At 40.5% G+C, this 16,776-nt stretch overlaps 7 non-coding genes across 7 annotated transcripts; all 7 read left to right on the forward strand.

Annotated features, from left to right (window-relative positions):
• The first annotated feature begins 103 nt into the window (after window positions 1-103).
• On the forward strand, window positions 104-185 carry TRNAS-CGA (transfer RNA serine (anticodon CGA)). The gene has a single exon. It is a non-coding gene; the product is annotated as a tRNA-Ser (tRNA).
• A 1,281-nt stretch (window positions 186-1,466) lies between these two features.
• Window positions 1,467-1,538, forward strand: TRNAH-GUG (transfer RNA histidin (anticodon GUG)). The gene has a single exon. It is a non-coding gene; the product is annotated as a tRNA-His (tRNA).
• A 2,588-nt stretch (window positions 1,539-4,126) lies between these two features.
• On the forward strand, window positions 4,127-4,208 carry TRNAS-CGA (transfer RNA serine (anticodon CGA)). The gene has a single exon. It is a non-coding gene; the product is annotated as a tRNA-Ser (tRNA).
• A 2,510-nt stretch (window positions 4,209-6,718) lies between these two features.
• TRNAS-CGA (transfer RNA serine (anticodon CGA)) lies at window positions 6,719-6,800 on the forward strand. Its single transcript has one exon. It is a non-coding gene; the product is annotated as a tRNA-Ser (tRNA).
• A 3,939-nt stretch (window positions 6,801-10,739) lies between these two features.
• On the forward strand, window positions 10,740-10,821 carry TRNAS-CGA (transfer RNA serine (anticodon CGA)). The gene has a single exon. It is a non-coding gene; the product is annotated as a tRNA-Ser (tRNA).
• Window positions 10,822-14,762: 3,941 nt separating this feature from the next.
• Window positions 14,763-14,844, forward strand: TRNAS-CGA (transfer RNA serine (anticodon CGA)). Its single transcript has one exon. It is a non-coding gene; the product is annotated as a tRNA-Ser (tRNA).
• A 1,281-nt stretch (window positions 14,845-16,125) lies between these two features.
• On the forward strand, window positions 16,126-16,197 carry TRNAH-GUG (transfer RNA histidin (anticodon GUG)). The gene has a single exon. It is a non-coding gene; the product is annotated as a tRNA-His (tRNA).
• Window positions 16,198-16,776: the final 579 nt, after the last annotated feature.

Below are 16,776 nucleotides of genomic sequence, written 5' to 3' on the forward strand. Positions count from 1 at the left end.
AAAAAAACATTGTTTTTAAAAAGCGCATTGCAGAATATCAGTACTTTGATGTGGGAAAACTTCAAAACTTTCAAACAAAATATTTGTAGGCAGCTTACAGCAAGTTGTTGTGGCCGAGTGGTTAAGGCGTTGGACTCGAAATCCATTGGGGTATCCCCGCGCAGGTTCGAATCCTGCCAACAACGAGAATCTTTTTATTATCGGCTACAATTTCAGAAGTTAACCTTTAGTATTTCTTCCATTTCAGTTTTATAAATAGGTGGCTTATTTTTGTGTCACTATTGCCTCTCCACATATTTGTTATCGCTACCTCTTTCATTTCTTTGCTACACCTCATTCCTACTTTAGCACTGGTGTAAACGCTTCAAATTATTATACCGTTGCTCTCTCATTCATACCTGCGCATGCACTTGAAAGTTACTTTACCAATAAAAGACGCAAAGAGAGAAATAGAACAAAAGTGCTGGCTGGATTGGCAAACACACTTCATAAAACTGCATTTTCTTTTTTATTCTCCCCCGTGTTACATGCTTAACCTCCCCATGTGTAATTTCTCTTAACCTGCTGTCCCAGGAAGAGAATTTCATCTACTGGCTCTTTCTGTGTTTTTTTCCCTAGTCTGTCTTTCCCATTTCTTAGCTGTGTAACTGTTCCTTTACGCGCTCTATTTAAACGCCATCAATCTCATTTGAGCTCCTTGCTCCCGCTTCTGTTTTCTCCACCTCTCATACTGCCAGTTCTCTCTTTCTCTGTGGTTGGTGGCTACTTTCCTGAGCTTCCGAAGCCACGTGGTTCCTGCCTCTTGTTGTCAGACTTGAATTGGAAAAGGAACTATATTAACAAGCCTTTACCACTCACACACGGCGGAAGTTTATACTTTAATTCAGTGAGTTAAGAAAAGCGTGTTGTGGGTCCCCTACGAGCCATGGTGCTTGCTTCATCATGATTTGGCACCAGTCATTAGCCGCAGCTCTGCTAATGAGCCACTGAGGTCAGTTTCAATATTTACTCAAAAACATAACCATGCAGCCCACCCCTCAACTGTGTATTTATCTTGCTTTTCTGCTGTTCGTGTGATTAGCTGGGAGGAGCTCACGGCGACATCCTCCCTATAAAAGTGTAGATGGATCACTCTCTAACTCTTTCTTGCTTCACATACAAATGGCTTGAAAGGTGCAGGGAAGATGCAGGTCTAATAGACAGAATAGAAGGTCTGTGCCAGTTGGGTTTCTCTGCATTGGTGTCCCATCACAGGTCCGCAAGTGTAATGTGTGATCTTTGACTCCTGGCATTTCACAAGCAGGCGGCCAGGAAACGGTTTCAGCCTATCAACCACTGAGGAGACGCAGCCTCTGAATGAGGAATGAGGAAGCAATGAATACATCCAGCCTATCACAGGAACAGCCCTGAGTGTTCCGAATTATAAATTCTCCATGTCACTGTATGTCGTTGAGCCCAAGTAGCTCGCCGTGATCGTATAGTGGTTAGTACTCTGCGTTGTGGCCGCAGCAACCTCGGTTCGAATCCGAGTCACGGCATTGTGGTTGGCAATGTCACGGCAGTTGGGTGTTAATTTTACAGAATTAGCAAATGTACCAGTGGTTTTTGTAAAATGTCTATTAAAAACAGATCCTTTCAAATTTTTAAACCATCTAACAACAAATGATTTAAACTCGCATGATTATAAGCTGTAGCTATAATGTATTTACTTACATAAATTATCGTTCTTGAACCTATTGGGGGTGGAGGGGGAGCGGAGCTCACCCCCCAGGTGCAGTTGAATGACCTGTGTTGTGGCTCTCTAGAGGGAAGGCACAAATTTTGCTGTCACCCAGCCCAATCCAGACGTGTATTGGGGCCAGGTTTCAGGCAAATAGAGCAGTAAGTGCAGAGACATGTTCACTCTCTAAAAGTGGCATTTCTAAAATAGTAAAGTTAAATCCAACCTCACCAGTAAGTAGGATTTTCAATAAATAAATAAAGCTACTCCTCTCCGATATGGAATTACCAAATAAAAAGTATAGGGGAATACACAGAGCTAACCTATGAGAGGGGTAGACCTCACAGTAGTGAAAAATGAAATAGACTGTTTGGTACTTACAGGACACGCGAACCACCAAAGTACATATCTTATGTTTTACTTACATAGCATCATGCACCTAGGACTACCTAGGGCCTACCTTAGGTGTAAATTATATGTAATAAAAGGGGAGTTTAAGGCTTGGCAAGTAGGCTGGGACTCCCCTGGGAGACCCCTGAGTCTATGCCCAGAACCATAACTCTGCCAGTCGAGTACTTACCTAAAAGCCGATAACTCACTTTTCTTCCATAGGCTAACATTGAGTGGTTTCACTTGGAAATTCTTCTAAGTGGTGTGGAGTTTTGGAACTTTAAAATATTCATCTAAAATCAGCCGAACAACGAATTCTGATTTACTCACCTGTTATCAGGAGAGACCTCAGTGCTGCATCTTGGAGCTCAGTACTGACCCTGAAAAGTAATTTTAACCGTACTTACCAGTAACTCGAATTTCCTTCTATGGGATATCATTGCCTGCTTTTTGCTGAAAATTTTCTAAGTGTCGATTTTTGAAACTTACAAATATTCTTTAAAAATCGTACCAACTGTGAAAACGTAATTGTTTACCTGTTTTAGATAGATGTCCCAGTACTGAGCCTAGGAGCCCAGCACTGGATTACAAAAGTAACGAGAACGTACTTTACCCGTAACTTGAATTTTCTTCCATAGGAAACCATTGACTGTTTTTCTGTGAAATTTCTTCTAAGTGTCGATTTTGCAAACATGTAAATATTCCTTAAAAATCGCCTGTATAACTTAAACGCAGTTTCTCAACTGCTTACAGGTGGTACAGTAGTGCTGGATCTAGGATCCAACACTGACCTTGAAAAAGTAACCATAACCCCACTTACCTGCTAAGTGAATTTCCTTCCATAGGATAACATTGGTAATTTGATCAGCAAAAGTTTCTAAGTGTCAACTTTTAAAATAGCAAAATATTGCTTAAAAATCACAACAGTAACTAAAACGAATTTACTCACTTGTTTCCAAGAACTGTCCCAGGACTGAATCTAGGGTCCAGTCCTGGATTTAGAAAAGTAATCCTGAAAGTAATTAATTGCATATAACTTAAAATTCCCATTGAGCTCAATGTATTATTGTGATTCAAATTGTGTTGCCTATTGCAATAAACTGTAACTATGACCTGCAAAAGTCAATTGCCTATTGCAAAGTATTTAACTAAAGCATCTCATTCTGAGAAAGTATATTTTGATACCTATTGTTGGTTCTAAAATAAAACAACAATATCTTTTGTATGCAAACCAATGGCCTAGAGTTCAGTTCTTGAGTGTGTGAGACCATTTGCTGACTGAGTGTGTACAACAAATGTTTTACACTGTACTCTGATACTGCCTTACTGCTCGGCAAGCTACCACTTTAGAGAGTAAGGTTATATCTAACTTTAGCCTCTGCCAAACCTCTGGGGACTGGGGACTCTGTGCACACTGTACCTATTTGGGAACAGTATATACAGAGCCACTTTCTCACAGTAGTGATAAAGTGATTAGAGTGCTAAGGCCAACATAAAGATACAGCAAAACGTGAGGTGAAAAGCAAAAAGGTTGCTGGTAGGCCACCTTAAGGATGCCAGGTCTACCAAAAACTGAACTAAGGATAACATGAGTAAAACATCAGGTTTCTCTACTGCATTTGGTGAGACAAGTGGGCCTTCTTTTATCTTCCATTCAAGCAATCTTTGACAGACCCCTTTATTATAGAGCTTTTCAAGGATTAAAGATAAGGCACTTACAAAGGAGTCCCAAATACTCAGAGATGGTTGACTTCTGTAATATGGGTCGTAGACTAAAAGCAGCGCAAAAACAGAGTGCAACAGGGTCCAAAAAACTTGAGTGCCACAAGAGAGTTTGAATGCAAGCGTATCCTTTTACAGATCCAGAGATATACTCATGCAATTTTTGTTTTTAGGACAGAACGTGCATGATGAAAAAAACATTGTTTTTAAAAAGCGCATTGCAGAATATCAGTACTTTGATGTGGGAAAACATCAAAACTTTCAAACAAAATATTTGTAGGCAGCTTACAGCAAGTTTTTGTGGCCGAGTGGTTAAGGCGATGGACTCGAAATCCATTGGGGTATTCCCGCGCAGGTTCGAATCCTGCCAACAACGAGAATCTTTTTATTATCGGCTACAATTTCAGAAGTTAACCTTTAGTATTTCTTCCATTTCAGTTTTATAAATAGGTGGCTTATTTTTGTGTCACTATTGCCTCTCCACATATTTGTTATCGCTACCTCTTTCATGTCTTTGCTACACCTCATTCCTACTTTAGCACTGGTGTAAACGCTTCAAATTATTATACCGTTGCTCTCTCATTCATACCTGCGCATGCACTTGAAAGTTACTTTACCAATAAAAGACGCAAAGAGAGAAATAGAACAAAAGTGCTGGCTGGATTGGCAAACACACTTCATAAAACTGCATTTTCTTTTTATTCTCCCCCGTGTTACATGCTTAACCTCCCCATGTGTAATTTCTCTTAACCTGCTGTCCCAGGAAGAGAATTTCATCTACAGGCTCTTTCTGTGTTTTTTTCCCTAGTCTGTCTTTCCCATTTCTTAGCTGTGTAACTGTTCCTTTACGCGCTCTATTTAAACGCCATCAATCTCATTTGAGCTCCTTGCTCCCGCTTCTGTTTTCTCCACCTCTCATACTGCCAGTTCTCTCTTTCTCTGTGGTTGGTGGCTACTTTCCTGAGCTTCCGAAGCCACGTGGTTCCTGCCTCTTGTTGTCAGACTTGAATTGGAAAAGGAACCATATTAACAAGCCTTTACCACACACACACGGCGGAAGTTTATACTTTAATTCAGTGAGCTAAGAAAAGCGTGTTGTGGGTCCCCTACGAGCCATGGTGCTTGCTTCATCATGATTTGGCACCAGTCATTAGCCGCAGCTCTGCTAATGAGCCACTGAGGTCAGTTTCAATATTTACTCAAAAACATAACCATGCAGCCCACCCCTCAACTGTGTATTTATTTTGCTTTTCTGCTGTAATTTTAACCGTACTTACCAGTAACTCGAATTTCCTTCTATGGGATATCATTGCCTGCTTTTTGCTGAAAATTTTCTAAGTGTCGATTTTTGAAACTTACAAATATTCTTTAAAAATCGTACCAACTGTGAAAACGTAATTGTTTACCTGTTTTAGATAGATGTCCCAGTACTGAGCCTAGGAGCCCAGCACTGGATTACAAAAGTAACGAGAACGTACTTTACCCGTAACTTGAATTTTCTTCCATAGGAAACCATTGACTGTTTTTCTGTGAAATTTCTTCTAAGTGTCGATTTTGCAAACATGTAAATATTCCTTAAAAATCGCCTGTATAACTTAAACGCAGTTTCTCAACTGCTTACAGGTGGTACAGTAGTGCTGGATCTAGGATCCAACACTGACCTTGAAAAAGTAACCATAACCCCACTTACCTGCTAAGTGAATTTCCTTCCATAGGATAACATTGGTAATTTGATCAGCAAAAGTTTCTAAGTGTCAACTTTTAAAATAGCAAAATATTGCTTAAAAATCACAACAGTAACTAAAACGAATTTACTCACTTGTTTCCAAGAACTGTCCCAGGACTGAATCTAGGGTCCAGTCCTGGATTTAGAAAAGTAATCCTGAAAGTAATTAATTGCATATAACTTAAAATTCCCATTGAGCTCAATGTATTATTGTGATTCAAATTGTGTTGCCTATTGCAATAAACTGTAACTATGACCTGCAAAAGTCAATTGCCTATTGCAAAGTATTTAACTAAAGCATCTCATTCTGAGAAAGTATATTTTGATACCTATTGTTGGTTCTAAAATAAAACAACAATATCTTTTGTATGCAAACCAATGGCCTAGAGTTCAGTTCTTGAGTGTGTGAGACCATTTGCTGACTGAGTGTGTACAACAAATGTTTTACACTGTACTCTGATACTGCCTTACTGCTCGGCAAGCTACCACTTTAGAGAGTAAGGTTATATCTAACTTTAGCCTCTGCCAAACCTCTGGGGACTGGGGACTCTGTGCACACTGTACCTATTTGGGAACAGTATATACAGAGCCACTTTCTCACAGTAGTGATAAAGTGATTAGAGTGCTAAGGCCAACATAAAGATACAGCAAAACGTGAGGTGAAAAGCAAAAAGGTTGCTGGTAGGCCACCTTAAGGATGCCAGGTCTACCAAAAACTGAACTAAGGATAACATGAGTAAAACATCAGGTTTCTCTACTGCATTTGGTGAGACAAGTGGGCCTTCTTTTATCTTCCATTCAAGCAATCTTTGACAGACCCCTTTATTATAGAGCTTTTCAAGGATTAAAGATAAGGCACTTACAAAGGAGTCCCAAATACTCAGAGATGGTTGACTTCTGTAATATGGGTCGTAGACTAAAAGCAGCGCAAAAACAGAGTGCAACAGGGTCCAAAAAACTTGAGTGCCACAAGAGAGTTTGAATGCAAGCGTATCCTTTTACAGATCCAGAGATATACTCATGCAATTTTTGTTTTTAGGACAGAACGTGCATGATGAAAAAAACATTGTTTTTAAAAAGCGCATTGCAGAATATCAGTACTTTGATGTGGGAAAACATCAAAACTTTCAAACAAAATATTTGTAGGCAGCTTACAGCAAGTTTTTGTGGCCGAGTGGTTAAGGCGATGGACTCGAAATCCATTGGGGTATTCCCGCGCAGGTTCGAATCCTGCCAACAACGAGAATCTTTTTATTATCGGCTACAATTTCAGAAGTTAACCTTTAGTATTTCTTCCATTTCAGTTTTATAAATAGGTGGCTTATTTTTGTGTCACTATTGCCTCTCCACATATTTGTTATCGCTACCTCTTTCATGTCTTTGCTACACCTCATTCCTACTTTAGCACTGGTGTAAACGCTTCAAATTATTATACCGTTGCTCTCTCATTCATACCTGCGCATGCACTTGAAAGTTACTTTACCAATAAAAGACGCAAAGAGAGAAATAGAACAAAAGTGCTGGCTGGATTGGCAAACACACTTCATAAAACTGCATTTTCTTTTTATTCTCCCCCGTGTTACATGCTTAACCTCCCCATGTGTAATTTCTCTTAACCTGCTGTCCCAGGAAGAGAATTTCATCTACAGGCTCTTTCTGTGTTTTTTTCCCTAGTCTGTCTTTCCCATTTCTTAGCTGTGTAACTGTTCCTTTACGCGCTCTATTTAAACGCCATCAATCTCATTTGAGCTCCTTGCTCCCGCTTCTGTTTTCTCCACCTCTCATACTGCCAGTTCTCTCTTTCTCTGTGGTTGGTGGCTACTTTCCTGAGCTTCCGAAGCCACGTGGTTCCTGCCTCTTGTTGTCAGACTTGAATTGGAAAAGGAACCATATTAACAAGCCTTTACCACACACACACGGCGGAAGTTTATACTTTAATTCAGTGAGCTAAGAAAAGCGTGTTGTGGGTCCCCTACGAGCCATGGTGCTTGCTTCATCATGATTTGGCACCAGTCATTAGCCGCAGCTCTGCTAATGAGCCACTGAGGTCAGTTTCAATATTTACTCAAAAACATAACCATGCAGCCCACCCCTCAACTGTGTATTTATTTTGCTTTTCTGCTGTTCGTGTGATTAGCTGGGAGGAGCTCACGGCGACATCCTCCCTATAAAAGTGTAGATGGATCACTCTCTAACTCTTTCTTGCTTCACATACAAATGGCTTGAAAGGTGCAGGGAAGATGCAGGTCTAATAGACAGAATAGAAGGTCTGTGCCAGGTGGGTTTCTCTGCATTGGTGTCCCATCACAGGTCCGCAAGTGTAATGTGTGAACTTTGACTCCTGACATTTCACAAGCAGGCGGCCAGGAAACGGTTTCAGCCTATCAACCACTGAGGAGACGCAGCCTCTGAATGAGGAATGAGGAAGCAATGAATACATCCAGCCTATCACAGGAATAGCCCTGAGTGTTCCGAATTATAAATTCTCCATGTCACTGTATGTCGTTGAGCCCAAGTAGCTCGCCGTGATCGTATAGTGGTTAGTACTCTGCGTTGTGGCCGCAGCAACCTCGGTTTGAATCCGAGTCACGGCATTGTGGTTGGCAATGTCACGGCAGTTGGGTGTTAATTTTACAGAATTAGCAAATGTGCCAGTGGTTTTTGTAAAATGTCTATTAAAAACAGATCCTTTCAAATATTTAAACCATCTAACAACAAATGATTTAAACTCGCATGATTATAAGCTGTAGCTATAATGTATTTACTTACATAAATTATCGTTCTTGAACCTATTGGGGGTGGAGGGGGAGCGGAGCTCACCCCCCAGGTGCAGTTGAGTGACCTGTGTTGTGGCTCTCTAGAGGGAAGGCACAAATTTTGCTGTCACCCAGTCCAATCCAGACGTGTATTGGGGCCAGGTTTCAGGCAAATAGAGCAGTAAGTGCAGAACATGTTCACTCTCTAAAAGTGGCATTTCTAAAATAGTAAAGTTAAATCCAACCTCACCAGTAAGTAGGATTTTCAATAAATAAATAAAGCTACTCCTCTCCGATATGGAATTAACAAATAAAAAGTATAGGGGAATACACAGAGCTAACCTATGAGAGGGGTAGACCTCACAGTAGTGAAAAATGAAATAGACTGTTTGGTACTTACAGGACACGCGAACCACCAAAGTACATATCTTATTTTTTACTTACATAGCATCATGCACCTAGGACTACCTAGGGCCTACCTTAGGTGTAAATTATATGTAATAAAAGGGGAGTTTAAGGCTTGGCAAGTAGGCTGGGACTCCCCTGGGAGACCCCTGAGTCTATGCCCAGAACCATAACTCTGCCAGTCGAGTACTTACCTAAAAGCCGATAACTCACTTTTCTTCCATAGGCTAAAATTTCGTTGTTTCACTTGGAAATTCTTCTAAGTGGTGTGGAGTTTTGGAACTTTAAAATATTCATCTAAAATCAGCCGAACAACGAATTCTGATTTACTCACCTGTTATCAGGAGAGACCTCAGTGCTGCATCTTGGAGCTCAGTACTGACCCTGAAAAGTAATTTTAACCGTACTTACCAGTAACTCGAATTTCCTTCCATGGGATATCATTGCCTGCTTTTTGCTGAAAATTTTCTAAGTGTCGATTTTTGAAACTTACAAATATTCTTTAAAAATCGTACCAACTGTGAAAACATAATTGTTTACCTGTTTTAGATAGATGTCCCAGTACTGAGCCCAGGAGCCCAGCACTGGATTACAAAAGTAACGAGAACGTACTTTACCCGTAACTTGAATTTTCTTCCATAGGAAACCATTGACTGTTTTTCTGTGAAATTTCTTCTAAGTGTCGATTTTGCAAACATGTAAATATTCCTTAAAAATCGCCTGTATAACTTAAACGCAGTTTCTCAACTGCTTACAGGTGGTACAGTAGTGCTGGATCTAGGATCCAACACTGACCTAGAAAAAGTAACCATAACCCCACTTACCTGCTAAGTGAATTTCCTTCCATAGGATAACATTGGTAATTTGATCAGCAAAAGTTTCGAAGTGTCAACTTTTAAAATAGCAAAATATTGCTTAAAAATCACAACCGTAACTAAAACGAATTTACTCACTTGTTTCCAAGAACTGTCCCAGGACTGAATCTAGGATCCAGTCCTGGATTTAGAAAAGTAATCCTGAAAGTAATTAATTGCATATAACTTAAAATTCCCATTGAGCTCAATGTATTATTGTGATTCAAATTGTGTTGCCTATTGCAATAAACTGTAACTATGACCTGCAAAAGTCAATTGCCTATTGCAAAGTATTTAACTAAAGCATCTCATTCTGAGCAAGTATATTTTGATACCTATTGTTGGTTCTAAAATAAAACAACAATATCTTTTGTATGCAAACCAATGGCCTAGAGTTCAGTTCTTGAGTGTGTGAGACCATTTGCTGACTGAGTGTGTACAACAAATGTTTTACACTGTACTCTGATACTGCCTTACTGCTCGGCAAGCTACCACTTTAGAGAGTAAGGTTATATCTAACTTTAGCCTCTGCCAAACCTCTGGGGACTGGGGACTCTGTGCACACTGTACCTATTTGGGAACAGTATATACAGAGCCACTTTCTCACAGTAGTGATAAAGTGATTAGAGTCCTAAGGCCAACATAAAGATACAGCAAAACGTGAGGTGAAAAGCAAAAAGGTTGCTGGTAGGCCACCTTAAGGATGCCAGGTCTAACAAAAACTGAACTAAGGATAACATGAGTAAAACATCAGGTTTCTCTACGGCATTTGGTGAGACAAGTGGGCCTTCTTTTATCTTCCATTCAAGCAATCTTTGACAGACCCCTTTATTATAGAGCTTTTCAAGGATTAAAGATAAGGCACTTACAAAGGAGTCCCAAATACTCAGAGATGGTTGACTTCTGTAATATGGGTCGTAGACTAAAAGCAGCGCAAAAACAGAGTGCAACAGGGTCCAAAAAACTTGAGTGCCACAAGGGAGTTTGAATGCAAGCGTATCCTTTTACATATCCAGAGATGTACTCATGCAATTTTTGTTTTTAGGACAGAACGTGCATGATGAAAAAAACATTGTTTTTAAAAAGCGCATTGCAGAATATCAGTACTTTGATGTGGGAAAACTTCAAAACTTTCAAACAAAATATTTGTAGGCAGCTTACAGCAAGTTGTTGTGGCCGAGTGGTTAAGGCGATGGACTCGAAATCCATTGGGGTATCCCCGCGCAGGTTCGAATCCTGCCAACAACGAGAATCTTTTTATTATCGGCTACAATTTCAGAAGTTAACCTTTAGTATTTCTTCCATTTCAGTTTTATAAATAGTTGGCTTATTTTTGTGTCACTATTGCCTCTCCACATATTTGTTATCGCTACCCCTTTCATGTCTTTGCTACACCTCATTCCTACTTTAGCACTGGTGTAAACGCTTCAAATTATTATACCGTTGCTCTCTCATTCATACCTGCGCATGCACTTGAAAGTTACTTTACCAATAAAAGACGCAAAGAGAGAAATAGAACAAAAGTGCTGGCTGGATTGGCAAACACACTTCATAAAACTGCATTTTCTTTTTTATTCTCCCCCGTGTTACATGCTTAACCTCCCCATGTGTAATTTCTCTTAACCTGCTGTCCCAGGAAGAGAATTTCATCTACAGGCTCTTTCTGTGTTTTTTTCCCTAGTCTGTCTTTCCCATTTCTTAGCTGTGTAACTGTTCCTTTACGCGCTCTATTTAAACACCATCAATCTCATTTGAGCTCCTTGCTCCCGCTTCTGTTTTCTCCACCTCTCATACTGCCAGTTCTCTCTTTCTCTGTGGTTGGTGGCTACTTTCCTGAGCTTCCGAAGCCACGTGGTTCCTGCCTCTTGTTGTCAGGCTTGAATTGGAAAAGGAACCATATTAACAAGCCTTTACCACACACACACGGCGGAAGTTTATACTTTAATTCAGTGAGCTAAGAAAAGCGTGTTGTGGGTCCCCTACGAGCCATGGTGCTTGCTTCATCATGATTTGGCACCAGTCATTAGCCGCAGCTCTGCTAATGAGCCACTGAGGTCAGTTTCAATATTTACTCAAAAACATAACCATGCAGCCCACCCCTCAACTGTGTATTTATCTTGCTTTTCTGCTGTTCGTGTGATTAGCTGGGAGGAGCTCACGGCGACATCCTCCCTATAAAAGTGTAGATGGATCACTCTCTAACTCTTTCTTGCTTCACATACAAATGGCTTGAAAGGTGCAGGGAAGATGCAGGTCTAATAGACAGAATAGAAGGTCTGTGCCAGGTGGGTTTCTCTGCATTGGTGTCCCATCACAGGTCCGCAAGTGTAATGTGTGAACTTTGACTCCTGGCATTTCACAAGCAGGCGGCCAGGAAACGGTTTCAGCCTATCAACCACTGAGGAGACGCAGCCTCTGAATGAGGAAGGAGGAAGCAATGAATACATCCAGCCTATCACAGGAATAGCCCTGAGTGTTCCGAATTATTAATTCTCCATGTCACTGTATGTCGTTGAGCCCAAGTAGCTCGCCGTGATCGTATAGTGGTTAGTACTCTGCGTTGTGGCCGCAGCAACCTCGGTTTGAATCCGAGTCACGGCATTGTGGTTGGCAATGTCACGGCAGTTGGGTGTTAATTTTACAGAATTAGCAAATGTGCCAGTGGTTTTTGTAAAATGTCTATTAAAAACAGATCCTTTCAAATATTTAAACCATCTAACAACAAATGATTTAAACTCGCATGATTATAAGCTGTAGCTATAATGTATTTACTTACATAAATTATCGTTCTTGAACCTATTGGGGGTGGAGGGGGAGCGGAGCTCACCCCCCAGGTGCAGTTGAGTGACCTGTGTTGTGGCTCTCTAGAGGGAAGGCACACATTTTGCTGTCACCCTGCCCAATCCAGACGTGTATTGGGGCCAGGTTTCAGGCAAATAGAGCAGTAAGTGCAGAGACATGTTCACTCTCTAAAAGTGGCATTTCTAAAATAGTAAAGTTAAATCCAACCTCACCAGTAAGTAGGATTTTCAATAAATAAATAAAGCTACTCCTCTCCGATATGGAATTAACAAATAAAAAGTATAGGGGAATACACAGAGCTACCCTATGAGAGGGGTAGACCTCACAGTAGTGAAAAATGAAATAGACTGTTTGGTACTTACAGGACACGCGAACCACCAAAGTACATATCTTATTTTTTACTTACATAGCATCATGCACCTAGGACTACCTAGGGCCTACCTTAGGTGTAAATTATATGTAATAAAAGGGGAGTTTAAGGCTTGGCAAGTAGGCTGGGACTCCCCTGGGAGAACCCTGAGTCTATGCCCAGAACCATAACTCTGCCAGTCGAGTACTTACCTAAAAGCCGATAACTCACTTTTCTTCCATAGGCTAAAATTTCGTTGTTTCACTTGGAAATTCTTCTAAGTGGTGTGGAGTTTTGGAACTTTAAAATATTCATCTAAAATCAGCCGAACAACGAATTCTGATTTACTCACCTGTTATCAGGAGAGACCTCAGTGCTGCATCTTGGAGCTCAGTACTGACCCTGAAAAGTAATTTTAACCGTACTTACCAGTAACTCGAATTTCCTTCCATGGGATATCATTGCCTGCTTTTTGCTGAAAATTTTCTAAGTGTCGATTTTTGAAACTTACAAATATTCTTTAAAAATCGTACCAACTGTGAAAACATAATTGTTTACCTGTTTTAGATAGATGTCCCAGTACTGAGCCCAGGAGCCCAGCACTGGATTACAAAAGTAACGAGAACGTACTTTACCCGTAACTTGAATTTTCTTCCATAGGAAACCATTGACTGTTTTTCGGTGAAATTTCTTCTAAGTGTCGATTTTGCAAACATGTAAATATTCCTTAAAAATCGCCTGTATAACTTAAACGCAGTTTCTCAACTGCTTACAGGTGGTACAGTAGTGCTGGATCTAGGATCCAACACTGACCTAGAAAAAGTAACCATAACCCCACTTACCTGCTAAGTGAATTTCCTTCCATAGGATAACATTGGTAATTTGATCAGCAAAAGTTTCGAAGTGTCAACTTTTAAAATAGCAAAATATTGCTTAAAAATCACAACCGTAACTAAAACGAATTTACTCACTTGTTTCCAAGAACTGTCCCAGGACTGAATCTAGGATCCAGTCCTGGATTTAGAAAAGTAATCCTGAAAGTAATTAATTGCATATAACTTAAAATTCCCATTGAGCTCAATGTATTATTGTGATTCAAATTGTGTTGCCTATTGCAATAAACTGTAACTATGACCTGCAAAAGTCAATTGCCTATTGCAAAGTATTTAACTAAAGCATCTCATTCTGAGAAAGTATATTTTGATACCTATTGTTGGTTCTAAAATAAAACAACAATATCTTTTGTATGCAAACCAATGGCCTAGAGTTCAGTTCTTGAGTGTGTGAGACCATTTGCTGACTGAGTGTGTACAACAAATGTTTTACACTGTACTCTGATACTGCCTTACTGCTCGGCAAGCTACCACTTTAGAGAGTAAGGTTATATCTAACTTTAGCCTCTGCCAAACCTCTGGGGACTGGGGACTCTGTGCACACTGTACCTATTTGGGAACAGTATATACAGAGCCACTTTCTCACAGTAGTGATAAAGTGATTAGAGTCCTAAGGCCAACATAAAGATACAGCAAAACTTGAGGTGAAAAGCAAAAAGGTTGCTGGTAGGCCACCTTAAGGATGCCAGGTCTAACAAAAACTGAACTAAGGATAACATGAATAAAACATCAGGTTTCTCTACTGCATTTGGTGAGACAAGTGGGCCTTCTTTTATCTTCCATTCAAGCAATCTTTGACAGACCCCTTTATTATAGAGCTTTTCAAGGATTAGAGATAAGGCACTTACAAAGGAGTCCCAAATACTCAGAGATGGTTGACTTCTGTAATATGGGTCGTAGACTAAAAGCAGCGCAAAAACAGAGTGCAACAGGGTCCAAAAAACTTGAGTGCCACAAGAGAGTTTGAATGCAAGCGTATCCTTTTACAGATCCAGAGATAAACTCATGCAATTTTTGTTTTTAGGACAGAACGTGCATGATGAAAAAAACATTGTTTTTAAAAAGCGCATTGCAGAATATCAGTACTTTGATGTGGGAAAACATCAAAACTTTCAAACAAAATATTTGTAGGCAGCTTACAGCAAGTTGTTGTGGCCGAGTGGTTAAGGCAATGGACTCGAAATCCATTGGGGTATTCCCGCGTAGGTTCGAATCCTGCCAACAACGAGGATCTTTTTATTATCGGCTACAATTTCAGAAGTTAACCTTTAGTATTTCTTCCATTTCAGTTTTATAACTAGGTGGCTTATTTTTGTGTCACTATTGCCTCTCCACATATTTGTTATCGCTACCTCTTTCATGTCTTTGCTACACCTCATTCCTACTTTAGCACTGGTGTAAACGCTTCAAATTATTATACCGTTGCTCTCTCATTCATACCTGCGCATGCACTTGAAAGTTACTTTACCAATAAAAGACGCAAAGAGAGAAATAGAACAAAAGTGCTGGCTGGATTGGCAAACACACTTCATAAAACTGCATTTTCTTTTTTATTCTCCCCCGTGTCACATGCTTAACCTCCCCATGTGTAATTTCTCTTAACCTGCTGTCCCAGGAAGAGAATTTCATCTACAGGCCCTTTCTGTGTTTTTTTCCCTAGTCTGTCTTTCCCATTTCTTAGCTGTGTAACTGTTCCTTTACGCGCTCTATTTAAACGCCATCAATCTCATTTGAGCTCCTTGCTCCCGCTTCTGTTTTCTCCACCTCTCATACTGCCAGTTCTCTCTTTCTCTGTGGTTGGTGGCTACTTTCCTGAGCTTCCGAAGCCACGTGGTTCCTGCCTCTTGTTGTCAGACTTGAATTGGAAAAGGAACTATATTAACAAGCCTTTACCACTCACACACGGCGGAAGTTTATACTTTAATTCAGTGAGTTAAGAAAAGCGTGTTGTGGGTCCCCTACGAGCCATGGTGCTTGCTTCATCATGATTTGGCACCAGTCATTAGCCGCAGCTCTGCTAATGAGCCACTGAGGTCAGTTTCAATATTTACTCAAAAACATAACCATGCAGCCCACCCCTCAACTGTGTATTTATCTTGCTTTTCTGCTGTTCGTGTGATTAGCTGGGAGGAGCTCACGGCGACATCCTCCCTATAAAAGTGTAGATGGATCACTCTCTAACTCTTTCTTGCTTCACATACAAATGGCTTGAAAGGTGCAGGGAAGATGCAGGTCTAATAGACAGAATAGAAGGTCTGTGCCAGTTGGGTTTCTCTGCATTGGTGTCCCATCACAGGTCCGCAAGTGTAATGTGTGATCTTTGACTCCTGGCATTTCACAAGCAGGCGGCCAGGAAACGGTTTCAGCCTATCAACCACTGAGGAGACGCAGCCTCTGAATGAGGAATGAGGAAGCAATGAATACATCCAGCCTATCACAGGAACAGCCCAAAGTGTTCCGAATTATAAATTCTCCATGTCACTGTATGTCGTTGAGCCCAAGTAGCTCGCCGTGATCGTATAGTGGTTAGTACTCTGCGTTGTGGCCGCAGCAACCTCGGTTCGAATCCGAGTCACGGCAGTTGGGTGTTAATTTTACAGAATTAGCAAATGTACCAGTGGTTTTTGTAAAATGTCTATTAAAAACAGATCCTTTCAAATTTTTAAACCATCTAACAACAAATGATTTAAACTCGCATGATTATAAGCTGTAGCTATAATGTATTTACTTACATAAATTATCGTTCTTGAACCTATTGGGGGTGGAGGGGGAGCGGAGCTCACCCCCCAGGTGCAGTTGAATGACCTGTGTTGTGGCTCTCTAGAGGGAAGGCACAAATTTTGCTGTCACCCAGCCCAATCCAGACGTGTATTGGGGCCAGGTTTCAGGCAAATAGAGCAGTAAGTGCAGAGACATGTTCACTCTCTAAAAGTGGCATTTCTAAAATAGTAAAGTTAAATCCAACCTCACCAGTAAGTAGGATTTTCAATAAATAAATAAAGCTACTCCTCTCCGATATGGAATTACCAAATAAAAAGTATAGGGGAATACACAGAGCTAACCTATGAGAGGGGTAGACCTCACAGTAGTGAAAAATGAAATAGACTGTTTGGTACTTACAGGACACGCGAACCACCAAAGTACATATCTTATGTTTTA

The sequence above is a fragment of the Triturus cristatus genome, chromosome 12 (genome assembly GCF_964204655.1).
Source record: "Triturus cristatus chromosome 12, aTriCri1.1, whole genome shotgun sequence".
Classification (NCBI taxonomy): domain Eukaryota; kingdom Metazoa; phylum Chordata; class Amphibia; order Caudata; family Salamandridae; genus Triturus; species Triturus cristatus.